General features: G+C 40.9%; 1 protein-coding gene across 5 annotated transcripts in view; it reads left to right on the top strand.

Annotated features, from left to right (window-relative positions):
* The window catches only part of STN1 (STN1 subunit of CST complex), a 482,731-nt gene that overhangs the window by 61,449 nt on the left and 404,906 nt on the right, over positions 1 to 16,376 (top strand). For all 5 annotated transcript variants that reach the window (XM_086922737.1, XM_086922740.1, XM_086922736.1 and 2 more), the window contains exon 2: positions 12,734 to 12,812. The gene's annotated coding sequence lies outside the window, so the exon portion shown is untranslated. The remainder of the gene's footprint in view (positions 1 to 12,733; positions 12,813 to 16,376) is intronic.

Raw genomic sequence — 16,376 nt, 5'->3', positions numbered from 1 at the left:
AAATTGCGCCGTGCCCCAGGGATGGAATCCTCGGGGCAAAATCAGTCTGGGGGGGGGGACGTGCCCCTTCCCCAAACAACATGCACGCTGGACCCCGGGGTCGAAATCGGCATGGGGAGAGGACTGAGTGCTCTTCTCTCTATTAAATGTGCCAAGCCCAGAGGATGGGGTCCCAAAGACTAAAATCGGCCTGTGGAGTGGGGCCATGTTCCCCTCTCCCCTGAAAAGTGCACCAAGCCCAAGGTGATGGGGTCCCTAGATCCAAAATTGACCCAGGGAGTGGAGCCACGTGCCCTCTCCCCATAAAAATGACACTGAGCCACGGGTAATGAGGTCCCCAGGGCCAAAATCGGCCCAGAGATGGGGGCCAAACACGCCCCTCCCTTTTATTTAAATGAGTGGCCCTGAAGCATGAGATCCCTATCAGTGGCCCTGGGGCATGGGGTCCCCCTGACTGGTAACGGCTCAGGGAGGGGGCCGTGCGTCCCCCTCCTCTTTAATAAGAAAAAAAAAATCAGTGATGTCATAAATATTGTCATAGAACATGTCATGAGTGATGTCATAGGCAATGCATGCCGGGCACAAGTTATAATTATCGCTGATAACTATAACTGGTGCACATATTCACCTAACTAGAACGTTACTGTGACCTTTCGTTTTTTCAGTGAAGAAAAAAACATATATATATATATATATCCACAAGAAAGGTTCCCCTAATGAGGACGCCTCACACAGAGAGTTGAATCACCTCTTTAATTGCAGACTGCAACATATATATATATTTAATGTAGGAAAAGAAAACATGGGGTGTTCCCACCCTCCTGGAGTCCAGACATTTGGACCGTCTGAATGGGGGTGAATCCAAATTTCCTCTTACATGCCATATTGAATGGCTTAATTAAACAAGCTGTGGCTTGGCTGCCACCTAGAGAACCCAACAAAACCCAGACTTTTCTGAAAACGAGACTAACAGGGCTGTCAAGGGTGGTGTGACTTGTGCTAATTCATCTATGTTTTCTTACCCATACGGTCCGTTTCCACGGTGGAACTGTATGACCATATGTGGACTAATCAATTATTTTCTACCAAACAAGAAAGATTAATTAAATTTTTAAAAAAATGTTTGACTGTTAAAAAATATGGCTTGTACAACTTAAATAAATATATTTCACTTGCACTTGACCAATCATCTTCTCTCAAGATCTCCTCCAAACGACCTCCAGATTGAAACACTTTACTTGTCACAGTGCCCCTAATTGAATGCTCATAAAACAACTTATGTCCACACCTTACTCTTTCATAACCATTTTGGCCCATCAAGCAATTGTAGATAGATAAAGTGACCGGTCTACAAGTTCAGGTCTAAATATCTTTATTCTACTATAATACAGCAATAAAAGAACATAAAGCATCACAAAAGACATATCAATAAAAAATGTACAGATATAAGAAGAATACAGTAAAACATTTTCTAATATTAAAGACTAAAAGCTCATAAAATGTATAGTCCTGATTCAGATCTTTTTCTAATGATGATCCCTCTTTTTTATAAAATTTAAATCAGCAAAACAGATATTTGGCGAGACTAATTTCTGTAGGGTTATTTATATGATCTGATTTTCCTCTTACGAAAAAAGGGGGCCCAGAAAGAATGACGTGGCACAGAAAATAAAGTGCAGTAAAGCATAGTGGCATGTGCTTTGCTTAGATACGACATCACATGGATAGAGTGGCAGCTTTCTAAAAAACATGTTCTTTGCATGAGGAAAGCTATAATAAAGTTTGTTTAACTTAAAACGAGTTAAATGAACACGTTGTCTAGAAAGCATTACAAATGATAAACAGGGTTCTGGGCTAGCAGATATAGAAACATTGAAGTAGTCAAGAACACTAGACAAAGATGACGTCCGTTTCCACCTTACCTTCATGCAGTATTCTAAAAAAAGGGATTTGGTTTTGTCGTTACAACTCCTTTCAATACACCTAAGGTCATTAAACATGTCCAGGGCTCACAACAGATAGACCATTCTTTTGATTGATGGAAATCATGGTCTGTAGTATACATTATCCAATGATAAGCAATCCGCTTGATGAGCAATCTGCTAGAAAAATTCTGACCAGGCCTGCTTCCTACTTAACCCAGCAATGTATCCACAAAATCAGCGGGGCGAGCCCGTTCATATGCTCAATATATGCAAGAAGTATTTCCTCATGACCTATAATCGAGGATGTGATTCTATTGACAATCTGCATATAAAACCATTTTCTGTACGTTGAAGGATTTATGAATCCGAGTAGCCCCAGACACTGGCCCCATATGCCCCCACGGGTAAACACTTACTTTTGTAAATAGTAATTTGTTCATTATCTGGTTTCTGTTGCAATTTATGTACAAATCTAAACACTGCATTATTTATTTTGACAAAATGTTGATTTCTTAGTTTTATCATTGGTGACCAGGCCAAAGAAGAACTGAATTGGATACCTAAATAATTAAAATTATTTGTTCCACCCAACTTTGTCTCATGCAGCCAATAATTCTTTGTTTTCGTTTGTGCAGGTCCACAAGTCATTATGAAGAATTTAGTGTGGTTTGCTTTTAGGTCTAGACTTTCCATAGAAGACAAAAAAGAGTTCAATAAAATTTGGAGGCCGTTTACATTTCTTGCGATGAGCACCCCTTTATCAACGAAGAGTAGATTTGGGGTAAAGCGGATTCCCATCTTCTGCATATCATAGCTAGAATCTGATCAATGTTTATTGACATAATTGATATATAACAGGAAAAGAAAGCATGCCAGGATACATCCTTGGCAGACACCTCTCCGAGGTCTAAAAGGTTTTTCGAAATTGGTAATTGATTAATTCCTTCTCCGTTAAACTCTCTCACTATGCTGTCGTATGCCCTCATAAACCTTAAAACATATCTATATGGGTGCTCATCAAACCTTGGATAAAAAATTGAAGATGATATAGCATTAGTTCTTTGAGGGCTATGAAACAAAATTCCATCAGAATTATAAAAGCGATTGCCTACCTCCAATACCTTCCAATCTGTTACTTTCCTAAATTAAACAAGAGACAGAAGTGTTGTTAATTTACTAGACATCTGTTCCAAATGTAAACGTTTATTCGAAGGTCATTCTGCAAACATTTGGAAAATTAAATGAACTGTATCTTAGTCTAAGAGGTCTTTTCAACTTGTCCCATGATGTCCTCCAAGCAAGAAAGCGGAAGATTTTCTTGACTTCCCCTTCTACATCCATGAATAATTCAAGACGCACCAGAATCAAATATGGTTCTTCCACTGCTATTTCCATCACTCCTGGAAAACAAGGTTGGCTTTCCCAAAAATATGTCACCAGTACCACCTGAAACCTCTACCTCTTAATAAATAGAAGCACCCTTGTTACCATAGAAAAAGGAGGGAAAGCATACACAGAAAATCATCGAGGTGCATAAGCATTTAAAATTCCCTCTTTTGTAGAAATGCTGTAGGTGGCCTTAAGACTTTTGTAAACCATTACAGGACAGATAACAAACGTAATGGAAGTCAAACAATCTGGTAAAGAACTCCCAGCCCCCTGATTTGTAGAAATCTCTGACTCGTCTCTGACCTAGGGATTGAAAGGGATTTAAAAGTAAGTATCCTTGAGATCCAGTTTTGCCAAGTCTTCTGTCTCTCAAAAAATGAAATACCCTACATCTTGAAATAGAATACTGCACAAACCAATTTAGATCTTGCTAATGTATTAGCGGGCACTAACCTTTGTACTTACAAATGTTTTGAGATCCTTTGACACCTTCTCGATAGCCCCTTTGTTTAATATCTCCTGAACCATCATATCTACCTAATTTCTCTTGGTTCTTGCTCATGATAAGGTATTTCCCAGAGCTCTACCATATAACCTTCTACTGCCTGAAGGACCCATTAATCTTTTGTTAAAGACTCCCAATTTTACATGAAAAATCTTAACCACCCCCACCTTCAAAACAGAAGAACCAATACAAGTCTTCACACTTAACTTCTTTCTGCATGGAAAGCTGTACTCTCCCTCTGGAGATTCATCCTCTGCTCAACCTTCCCATTTGTCGGAAAAGTCCTGTTGAATATTGGAAACCTCTCAACAATCCTCTTCTTTGCACCATATATAGCGACTTGTATGGTATGCTGCCGGAAAAACACCCCCTTCCTCTAGCCCTTCCACAAAAGACCTTCTCCAAAAACTCTTCTCAAGGAGAACTGTGCTTTATCTAAAGCTATAAATGCTAATACATATTTGCAAACAACCATGACAATGCACTCACCAAGCAACAAACCCTATAGATCTTCAGTTGGATAATTATTCGCAAAATCCCCTAGCCTTACGTGTTTCAGTGCTGCATTACCATTTCCTAAAACCCCCCCTTGCCCATTTAAAATTGTTATTCTTCAGTCATATCTAATACATGAGAAAGTTATTTACTCACATCCAGGAGCATGTCATGACATTGTTTCAGCGCTTTTACTAACCCCTTTTCGGGATTCCATGCCAAATGATATAAAAAGCATGATAAATCTGGATTCAGTTTGAGGATTACACCTGCCTTAGTACTGAAAACTAGATAGGAACATTCTACTCTCATCACACCCTGAACTCTTTATCCAGGGGTCTCAAAATCCCAAGTATAATAAACTCAGCCACATAATCCAAATGCCACTAGACTGCTATCTGAGGATGCCTTATGTTGGAATAGAACCTATCCTTTCCTTGGGGATCCTTAATAACTGCTTTCATTGTAATGTCCAATTCTTTACTATCATCGTATAAATGGCAATAATACATAAAAAACATATTGTTCAAACCCATCCTTATCATATTCAAATATACATTGAAGTAGAGCCATTATGTTTAGGTCTAGTCTGAATCTCTCTTGTGCTGCTATGGACACCTTCTGTATGCCACAAAAGACACCATCCAAATCTGTGTAGTTAAGGCTGTCTCTCTTGCCAGTGAGGTCAAAGCCCCTTTCTTCATTTCTCATAAATGTTTCCTCTTCATTTTTCTCTTTCCACCTCCATCATTAAACGTACGATCCCTCCCATCTAATAACCAAAACTCTTTCTCAACTTCATTAGAAATAGCCATCTTTTTTCTCTCTGACAAACAGATTTTACAGCCTCCTTCACAGAAGAGTACTCTCTTCTTTAACTCACTCCAATGTCACCCAGTATCCCCAAGCTTAGCTTTGGAGGTTTTGCCTGAAACAAAAATGGCTGCTGTGTATGCTCCACTTAACACATCATAAGCGACACATGCAGAAATAACAAAATACAATAGTCCCCTGAATTATTAGCAATGCAATGGAAATTCTACTTTCACAATCTCCAACAGCCACAGGACAGCACACACCTATTTAAATAAAAAGAAACGAGCAAGCGCCATTGCTCAAAACAAAGGAAATCGATAAGTGAATGCAACATAATTCAAATAAAGTATTGCTCAGACTTGAATCCACTTAGATTTAAATCAGTCATCTTTTTTTTAATGAGGAAATGCCCAGAATCCTCTTTTCATTGTTTAAACTTATCAAACAAATTGCCATAAATTGGGAATCCATTAGAACTGTGATTTTTGGGTTGGTCGCCTATAACCAACCCAAGAATCACAATTCTAACATTAATGCCTAAACCCATTGTTAAAGGAAAAGCAAGCCGGAGTACTTCTCTGTCAAGGAGTTGTAAAAATAAAGGGGAAAGGGCTGCTGTTAAGGCTATTATGGACGTGTTTATTCTTTTCCCAAATGTAAGGTCTGGTTATTGTTTGCTTTAAAGTGCTGCATTGGGCTGGCAGTAAATATTTGTACGCATAATGCTACCCTCTGACCTTTACATGAAATCAGGGAGTTCTGTTTGTGGTCTGGTATTGATTTGGAAACAGGTGTAAGAAACTGTGAGGAGTGTGGGGTCACAGATAAGACTCAGACAGCTCAGAAGACTATAAGGTTTCCCTTGTCCAGGCCTCAAAAATCTGACAAATGTTACCAGACCTGTAGGTCTTTTGAGCTGAATAATTGACTCTACCTAATTGTAATGCGCTTGACTCATAAACTGGTCTCAAATTGTGTGATCCTAGGCAACTATTTTCTATCACAAAGTCTCCTTTTTCTTCATTATCACATATGAGAGCACCTTCAAATATGTGAGTTCAGCATGTCTGCTGTATAAAAAACTCTTTTGTTAGATTTATTAGACTAAACTTTTGATCCATGTATAATACAATTGTAACCCAAGTATGGGGTGCACATGCTTACTTGCCTCTTAGTTCACTAATACCATTGTCATCAGCACAGGGCAGAAATACGTCTTAGTTTGTGTTTAAAAGTTCTCACTATTAATAAATATATATTACTAAAGCCTGATGTAGTAGTGCACCGCCATTTACAGACACCATATTTGTCAGTGCAATGGCCACAGTCTTTCCCACTGACATGCTATACAACTATAGCATAAAAATATAAATGATAATGTGTGGAAATCGTGTTTCAGCAAATATTTATCATTAGCCAATTACCTGTGTTCTTGCTTTGTTTTGATCTTATTAAAATCTATGTAACCATCACATTTCAGAATTACAACAAAGTGCTTTCCTAACTGCTGTAATATGTTTTGAAATATTTGTACAGCTCATTTAAAAGCTATTTAAGTGTGTTTTCGAAGAAAAAACAACCTGACTAGTCTTTCGTTTTATAGTACCTGTAACCAGCACTGTTGTCAGACAGTTCACTTTAAGATATTCTCTAACTTTGCAGTCAGAGAAAGAAAAGTAAACACCAATCTCCAAGATAAAACAAGCAGTGATTTGTAAGAAGACATACGCTGACATTTGACCTCTGTCTTTGAATGCACAGCACATGTGGCAAGATAGAAACAGTATCTGATGACATCTCTATTGCCCATTCACTTTCTGAAAGAACAGAACATCCATATCGACTGAAAATGGAGGTCAATTTAAGTCTCAAGAGAAGCATTTTAAATGTTGTCAATAATTAAACACAAATGTACCTAGATTTATCCCCCAATTAGTAATGGTGCTGCGGAGAGGGTGCTACAGAGAGAGAGTAAATCAAATCATCAGGGCCATCATTTAGCTGGCTAGCAATGCAAGGAAAAACTGGGAATCTGAAGGTGAAAAAATGTGTACTTCTCGAATCATCAGGCAGGAATACATTGGTGAAATTTCATTTGTGATTATGAGGGGATTCATCCCATATTCTAAGAGTAATCCAGGATGAATAAAGAGACATAGAATTGTACATTGGATTCCAGAGGATAGTAGAAAAACTATTGAAGCTTCACAGGTTAGATACAAAATGTATTATGATACCAAACATGGTGTCAGAGATGTACCATTGAATATTGGGCAGCAGGTAATGTTCCTGAGGAAGGAGCGAGCCGAAACGTAATAGCAGGTTTAGGGAACTTGGTAAATTGTTAAACTGGTACCAAAGTCTGTTACATTGAATGATGGATGTGTTTAGTATCTGAGCAAGATTTCTGTTCGTAGGATGTTCCTGTAATGAAAGTTTATTCTGGTGGTTGGCGGATGATGTTGCTGATGAAGACATTTGTCAAGGTACTCTTTAAAGAGAAGTCAGAGAAGGAATATCAAATCTCTTGAATGGTTGATGTATGAGATGATGAGGAATTGTCTGAGTGTCAAAATTCTGGCGCACCATACAAGGTTTCTGGTGTGAATTCGACAACAGGTGTTTCTGGTGAAAGCTTGACTGCAAATTTCAATTCCAGAACCATTCCTGTGAACTTTAGGACTTCTGGTAGGACCATTGGGCCTCCCAAAATGCTTGAAGAATTAGTGTCTACTTATGCCAAATGTTCACGTATATATATATTTCTCTTCTCTTGCCTTCCTGTAGTCACCCGATGTTAAGGAGAATAAGGTGGGAATTTGCACACCTGTAGCATTCATCATTACCTCCTCCCCTTGTATATTGGAAACATGATTTCTCTCTCTGTGTCTCTAAACTGCACAAAAAACTGGCTAAGTGTATGAAAAAAAGGCATTGTTGAATGTAAATGTCAATATGTTTTTCATTGTGATAATTGCATTATAAGGAGCTACCTAAGGTATAAAGGTGATGGAACTAGATATGGTTTCTCCATAGTCATTCTTGGAGGACTGGATCCATGCCAGATTTTTTAAGATAACTACATTTATCTAAATGGGGATATGCTAAAAATCTGGCATGGATCCGGTCCTCAAGGGCTGAATTCAGAGAACCCTGAACTAGATCATCATTATGCACGTTATCACCATGTGTATACTAGTTGCTAGGGAGATAAATAATGAAGACGAGCCACCCTACATAGCCATAGGGAACGGCAGTAGTTGTAACACCTGGGGAGAGTGTCTACTTTGAATTCTCTATTTTGATTTTGTAATTATTTTATTTACAGACCTTGAACAGTGCCATATGAAGTGTGCCTTAATGCACTTGCAGACGAAACAATAATCTAAGAAAGCTATATATTATAAAAAAATTATATCTTGTCTTATAACAATATAATAGCTTGTTACATTCAATAGTACAATCTAGACCCCCCCCACCAGAATAATATCGTTAAATACCAGATAAATCTCTTCTAATGATGCAGATTCGGAAAGTGGGCCTTCAGCTCACGTTTTCAACAGTTTAAAGATGCAGTTAAACGAATTAAAGGCCTAGTGTACCAAGACATTTTACAGTTCCAGATCTGGCAGTTTGTAGAATCACAGTGTGTGCTACCATAAAATGGCCTTTTGCTACCTGCTAAACTGGTTTTGTGATTCAGTAAAGCCTTTTTGAATCGCTAAATGGGTCGATTGACTCGTTCAGAATTCCAATTAGGAAGGGACTTAAAATGGGCTTTCCATCTCGATTGAAAATCGCAGTGAGGTGTAGCAATACATTATGACTGCATTTGCAGTTGCAAACCATTGAAAAGCTGCTCACTCTTCAGAAGAGGTGGTAACCCATCCGCAAAGATGATGCTGTCCAGTTGGACAGGTTTCCCCTGGGGAATTGTCAAGCCACCACTTCCTTCTCTCCCACTGTGTTCCCAAAGGGAAAACATTTTTTAAATCAGACCTAGATCCTTTTAAGAACACGGACTGCTTTAAAAAAAGGAAGAATTTTTTTTTCCCATTCAGGAATGGAAACGCTGGCAGGGTGGTGTTCTGCTGCGTTAGGCCATCATCCTTGCGTTTGTAACCAATCACAGGAGGTCGCAAATAGCAGCCTACCGGATTAAGATTTATTAGGGAGGACGTTATGTGACCTTTTATGATACAACATATTTGTACATAGGTCGCCTCACAGAATCCGAGACCGGTCACAGACAGTGGGTGCATATTTTGCAACCTCTCTCTTGGTACAAGGGGCCCAAACAATGGCAGGTACACTCACAAGCTGGTCGGCATGGTTTACGCCTTGACAGCGGAAGGGATTGGGCAATACAAATCAGTGGCAGAGTGTGTGCTTTCTTTTTGCAGCCTATAAAGGTTTGCGTGTGACCACATTTCTCCTGTGTTTAATTTATGCAGATAGTTGTAGGTGGTGGGTACCACCTTATAAGATAGATTTATTGCATGATTTAAAAAGAAACCTTTGCAAGATAACATTTTGACACGTATTGAATTTGATAAAAATATGACACTTATTAGGTTTGCTAAGACAGAACCCCGGTTCCAGTAGTGAAAAGCCACCGGCCCCCCACATGGCAGAGCACTCTTGTAGGTGCACTGCACCGCAAATGCCTATGAAGACGATCCCTTCAAGGCAATTGTGGTCTAGATCAAGCTTGTGTTTTGAGTCCCAAAATTTTCCAGCCTATACACCCGTCCCTTGTTGGTAGCGGTGTTGTTTTGGTGTTTCCGACAGTTTTTCGTATGTCTGGCTGCCCGCAAGGCAAGTTGTCCTGCTATTGTAGAGGTTTGTGAATCTGCTCCTCTAGCTGAGGTAGCGGTCAACATCTCCCGTCCCCTAGTTTTTGGTGGGTACCAGCAATCGATTTTGGTGACTGAAAATTATTTTTCATCATCACACTTTGGCCCAATGCAAGAGAAAGAATGGAGGAAGAGACCAAAAGAGGAATAAAGAGAAAGATAGGAAAATAGTGGCAAAGGGCGAAAGCATTGATGACAAGCATTGGCATAGCCAATAGGTCTCGCTTTTGGGACCTTATAAGTATTTAGTTATTCATCACAATATCCTGGATGCAACAACATCAACTGTTGCAGGGCTAATCACTTATAAGGTCCCAAAGGCAAGACCTATTGGCTATGCCAATGCTTGTCTCCTGATGAGGTGGCGCGCACGCAGTTCGGGATCCAACGGCTCAGGCAAAGGTGCAATATGAGAACTTACTTACCGTGATCTTTCACAACAGTTGTGCATCAACAGACGTCCGACCTCCTGCCACGAACAAGGCCTGGCCCCGAAGCAGGGAGAGATGCTCTATACATTAATATTTCACCCTCAGATACTCGTGTGAAAGCAGCGGATGAAAACGCAAACTACCTTCCTTCTCGGCTGGGTTTCAGGAAACAAGAGACTGGTTGCACCCCAGGCTGTTTGAGAAAACCGCAGTCACACTCGCTCGTCTCGGGCTGCTCAAATTCTGCTACTGGTTCTCTCTAGCTACAAATTCGGTATGCCTCAGGTCAGAAAGGGGGTGTAGCCGTCTCAATCTCATGCCAGAAGTGGGGTGCAGCTGTCTCATTAGATCAGTTTGACTTCAGACGGAGCCATTACCAGCAGTTTTTGTGCATCACTTCCTCCAAGGAGGCTGACGTGGTTTGGTTGGAATAGGACAGGCCTGGCTTACCGAGGCTCGTCAGTTTAATAACAATGAATGCAAGCACAATGTGACGTTACAAGAAAGCAAAGGCATTGGCTTTTATTTTTAAAGTACCAAAGCAAGAATAAGTTATTATAAAAGAACCAGCTGCCCTAAAAAAAAATCAACTCCATCCCCAGTGTACAATAAGCCAGTGTACAATAAGCAAGATGAAAGGGAGATCTTAGGCACGTCAACACTTCTTTCCATTGTGGCAAATTATTTCTGAGCAAATGAGGCATACACTTTCTGGAATTCACCACCACCTATCTTTCTAAATGGGATAGGTGATTTGTTTTAATTAGAAGTGTGCCACAAACTGAGCTAGTAAGCAATACTTACATGAAACATGTAATCCTTTTCCCAGCCTGAAACATATGACCTGCTGCATCGAGGGCACTATGCGCACATAACATAACTAACAACCTTTCTTACGCAGCAGTGGCACACATTGTCAATTCACCACTAAGCCTCCCTTAAAGCTCATAACGCCTGCAGACAAATTTTCCATCCAGTGAGCATTTGGGATGGCATCGCGCTCCAGAAACAATTCCGATGTCATTCTATCAAATGCATCGATAACTCACTAAGGCCTTCACTGGGTACTGGGCACGGGTTCCCTCATACACATGATTAGAAAGTAGTGTCTTCAAAGTAAAAAGCTGCCCCAATGCCCATCACAATCATGATGGCACCTGACAAATAGCATGACCCTTCACCTGACTGGCATCCATGTAGCGGAATGAAGACCGACTAATAAAAAAAATGGAGCTTGGTTAAGCACAGTTTGATGCGATTATAGGTAAAGTAAAGAAATAGATGTTTTTTTCTATTCCTTTACTTTTGCTATAATCGCGGCAACAGCGCTTTACTTTTAATGTTAAAAGTAAAGCACGGGTACCGTGATTATAGCAAAAGTAAAGAAATAGAAAAAAACATCTATTTCTTAACTTTTCCTATAATCGCGGCACCCGCGCTTAACTTTTAACATTGAAGCGCGGGTGCCGCAATTATAGCAAAAGTAAAGAAATAGATGCTTTTTTTCTATTTCTTTACTTTTGCTACAATCGCGGCACCCGTGCTTTACTTTTAACATTAAAAGTAAAGCGCGGGTGCCACGATTATAGCAAAAGTAAAGAAATAGATGTGTTTTTCTATTTCTTTACTTTTGCTATAATCGCGGCACACGCGCTTTTCTTTTAACGTTAAAAGTAAAGCGCGTGTGCCGCAATTATAGCAAAAGGGAAAAGGGAATTGAAGCTTGGAGAGGGGCACGCAAAGCGTGCACATGCACTCAAGCTCTAGGCCGGCCATGGCAGCATTTTTAAAAGCCCTTACTAAAAGTCTCGCCAGTCCAGCGCATGCGCTGGGTCAGGCGAGACCTAAAAAAGGACCTGCAACAGTGAGATAAAGAAAAAATAAGTCTAAAGTGGTAGAACAAGGAGGTAGGAGCTTACGCCTGGCGGATGATGTAGTTCATTCTAGTATTAGCACACACTAGTAAGGATGTATGCCATCAAAAATTAGCATATCCTGTGCTTGAGGTGGAATCAAGAGTAAGCCCCAATGAAATTAAGCAACCCTAGCACTTGGAAGCGCAAGTGGTGAGCTCCTAAGGAACATGTTGAGGCCCTGCACTTATTGCTGCTTGCCCTGGGTGCTCAATCTAGACCTTTATCCTGTCAAAGGAAGCATTTCTGTATCCTTTTACGTTGCTGCAACTCTATTTTTTTCTTTTTACTTGTCTCACATGTTATTAGCACCTAAGAGTTTTTGTGTGAGGATCCTATGATGCATCTCTGAACGTGTTCCGATGTGATGTGTGTTTTATTTTTATTGTGATGTATTTTGCAGAATACAGTTTATTCTGTTGCCTGAAGAACATTTTCACGATAGATGGATGTAGCAGCAGGTGTGCCCGTTTCTTGTAAATGTGAGTATTTTTATCTTATTTTGCTCTGGAGTTGTTGTGGTAGCACCCAATGCCAGTTTTTCAAATATCTGTAACTGGATTTCGACTGAAGGTGTAGCCATTCTTAAGTGATATTTCATTTTTTGCCACAACAAGACATCATTCATAATCCATGTTTCAGAATTCTCTCCTCTACAGATTACTCCAACTAATGGTCATAACTGTTACTAGCTACCTAGAGTTTGCGTGTGTTTCCGTGTCCTTTTGTCTGAGGTGGAATCTTTGTGCTTAGCTTTGCCAAAGAAGGCTAGTCGTAGAGTTGGTGCAGTTGTTTGGTATAAGAAACCTGTTCGCAATCATACACAGTGATAGTAACAAAAAAATAAGAGACCCTTTGGACATCAACAAAAACGAAGACAGTGAGTCAACCAAACACACACTAGGTCCATAGAGGTAATATTAAAGCACACTCATTGGACAGAACGCTGTTGGCAGTGAGCAATGGGCACTCCGTTGCCACTGTTAAAAGACACACAATGGCCTGACAATGGCTAGCGCGATGTCTGGTTGAAACGGAGATCAGAGAGCTGGGGGTATCGAAGCGGGAGGGAGCACTGGTGGCAATATTGCTGGGGTTAAAGCTAAAACTTACTTGATCATCTAAACTCCTCATTATAGTAGTTTGTTGCTAGGAAGTGGTGACCAGAAAAACAAAGTAGTGCCATTGACTGGACTACACACGCCAAGAGTGGGTTTCTTCGCAGCGAGATAACTGCGAGGATACCGGACAGTTCGTATAGTGACCAAAGAGGACTGTTACTCTTAGGGGGCTCTCCGAAGCCTAACTGCATTGATCAAAGAAGATGGTCTCTCAGGGGCTCAATTTCTGATTTATGTTACAGTGGTAAGATCTTTACAATACTCATGGGCAACTGTTCACAAGATCCGTAGTCCCACAAGCTTTTGCAGGTTTGGCTGGCATATGGTAATGGGTGTAAGTTGGTTTCCTGGCTCTACAGCACCACTCTTGAGATGGTGTCTGATAATCTACCGACTTTACAGACTAGGTGGAGCGAAGCATTTGAACAGGTAAACCCATTTTAAAGGGATACCCATTATAAATGCACACATTTCAATTATTTGCATAACATATATCTCACTCCCTACAGATTGCATGTGATGATGCTTGTAGACACCATGAGCTGTACTCGACGTAGCCTTATGGATTTGGGCTTTGTTTAGATGGTTTGGGATGGCCCAGTGCAGGTCCCATTCTGGGCTAAGTGCATAGGTGATCTGGAATGCACATAAAAAGGCGGGCACTGCTTATGGTGGAAACGTGCCTGTTGAGCTTATAAAATGCGCTTGCAAAGACCTTGTAGTGCGCTGGCGTTCAACAGATGGCCGCCTACACCAGGGGGTTTGGCCAAGTGTGAGGACAAAACCACTAGTGGAGCAGTAGATGGAAGTGGTGGCAACCTCTTTTAAACCAGATCAATTCCTGGGATGCCAGGGTTAAGAGTCTCACTCTTAATAGTCATTATGCATATGAATGCCTTTCACGCATTATTATTATATCTGCCAGACATCCTACTTGGGTAAAGAATGTGTACTTGCTGTGGCTAAGATGGATCTTTGAGCAGAAAATATTAGTGGCATGAATCAATTGGGAAGATTGCACCATAGTTTCTGATTGTTGTATACTGTTTGGCACAACTTTTTCACTAAAATATGGAAACTACGAACAACTAATAATGTTAAAATTGATGGTATGCTGTTGGTTGTACATACACTTTCTGTGTATGACTGTGTTGATCGTGTCAGTTAAAATTCCTAATAAAAATATTTACAAAAGACACAAGGCCAAATGCTTTGATGTGCTGGACGTCGTGAATAATATGAAACACTATCAACCTGGTGAATGACGGACATTTTGTGTGTGTTCTGTTATCGAACAAACAGCAGCCAATTAAAATTAAGTTTGAGCTAAATTTGAAAACGGATGAGCTTTCTGGCTGTGCGTTTCTGTTTTTACCCAGCAGACTATAGTGACTGAGCCTTTCATTACTGCTCGCACATGAAAATAAGTTTGATATGATATTATTTATTATTTCATTTGTTTTTAAACGGGTAGCAGGTCCTAGCAGTCTTTGCATGCAGGCCTTGCCTTCTTTCCTTTGTCCAGTTGACATTTTAGAGAGGACAGTCAGCAGTTGAAAAGGACCAAGACATGTGCAGGTGCTTACTAGGTGGCAAAGAGAGTTGTTACTTTGCCATTGGCAGTGATGTATCCTTGCTTGGGATTATTGGTACCGTCCTTATCAAATGAAATAAGCATTGGCAAAGTCAGTAGGTCTGGAGTAGCCTGCCAGACTTTTTGTTTTGTGAACGCTTATTTTGGTTTCTTGTGCTTTCTGTGAAACCTATTGATGCGGGAGCTGTGGGGCCCATACCAATATGAAATGGCTAAAAGCAAAAATGCTTTTCATGGTCTCAGACGGCACACATTGCCGTTGCACTGCAGAGATTTACTTTGTGTGCAGATGTTTTGCGTGTGAAGGAGCAGAATTCCATCACTCAGTGAAGTTAGCCAATGGGTGAAGTCTGAAGTCTGTTAACCCCTGACCTACTCTTAATGCTTTAGCAGGCTAGAAGGACAATGTGAATGACATAACTATAAGTTATGTATATAGTCACTGAAAAAAAACATAGGTTTCAGACATGTTATAGTTAGGAATTACCATTTAAAAAACCTTAGATATTCACGGAAAAAAACAAAGGTTTCAGGGGCGTTATAGTTAGCTGGACATGTCACTCGTACAAAACCATTGAAATTCCCCCGTTATAGTTAGTTCAGCTAACTATAACTCGCGCGCCCGCATTGCACTGCTGATGACGTCACATATTACATCACTCATGACATGGTCAGTGACCTCACTCATGACATCACTGATGTGTCCACGCCCACTCCTTTGAGCACAAAAAAAAGGCATTGCGCCGGTGGCTACGCCTCCTCCTTTGAGCACTCTGCAAACGTGCCCCCTGGCGTGTTTACAGATGGGGAACGAATTTCCCTTGAATACTGGGGGTCCCTGGGGGCCAACTAGCGCACCAGGAAACTCCAGTATGCGCCAGGGGGCAGCGTTGCAGAGAGGTGTTCTGAGTTCACGGGCCTTTTTACACCTCTCTGCAACGCAGCTCCGAGGCGCTTAATGGAGATAGCTGGGCTAGTTGCACCCCAGGGACCTTAAGTATTCAAGGGGAGTTAATCCCTCACATTAAAATTATGGGGCTTGAGTTGACATGTGTGCAAACACACCCTGTGGCGCGGTTTAAATTGGGTAATTAATTCCTCTTCAATCCTGAGGGTTCCTTGGGGCCACCAGGTACCTCTAGTAAGCGCCACGGAGCGCCTGAGAGACCCCCTGCACTTCATTTCAAGAAGCACCGGGGGCTGGTGGTCCCCGGGCTGGGAAGCCTGAGAGTCCCCCTGCACATAATTTCAAGAAGCCCAAGGGGTGGCGGTCCCCGGGGCTGGCAGGGCTTGAGAGCCCCCCCCCACACATAATTGAAAAAAGCCCCGGG

The sequence above is a fragment of the Lissotriton vulgaris genome, chromosome 5 (genome assembly GCF_964263255.1).
Source record: "Lissotriton vulgaris chromosome 5, aLisVul1.2, whole genome shotgun sequence".
Classification (NCBI taxonomy): Eukaryota; Metazoa; Chordata; class Amphibia; order Caudata; family Salamandridae; genus Lissotriton; species Lissotriton vulgaris.
This window is presented reverse-complemented; position numbering and strand designations above follow the sequence as displayed.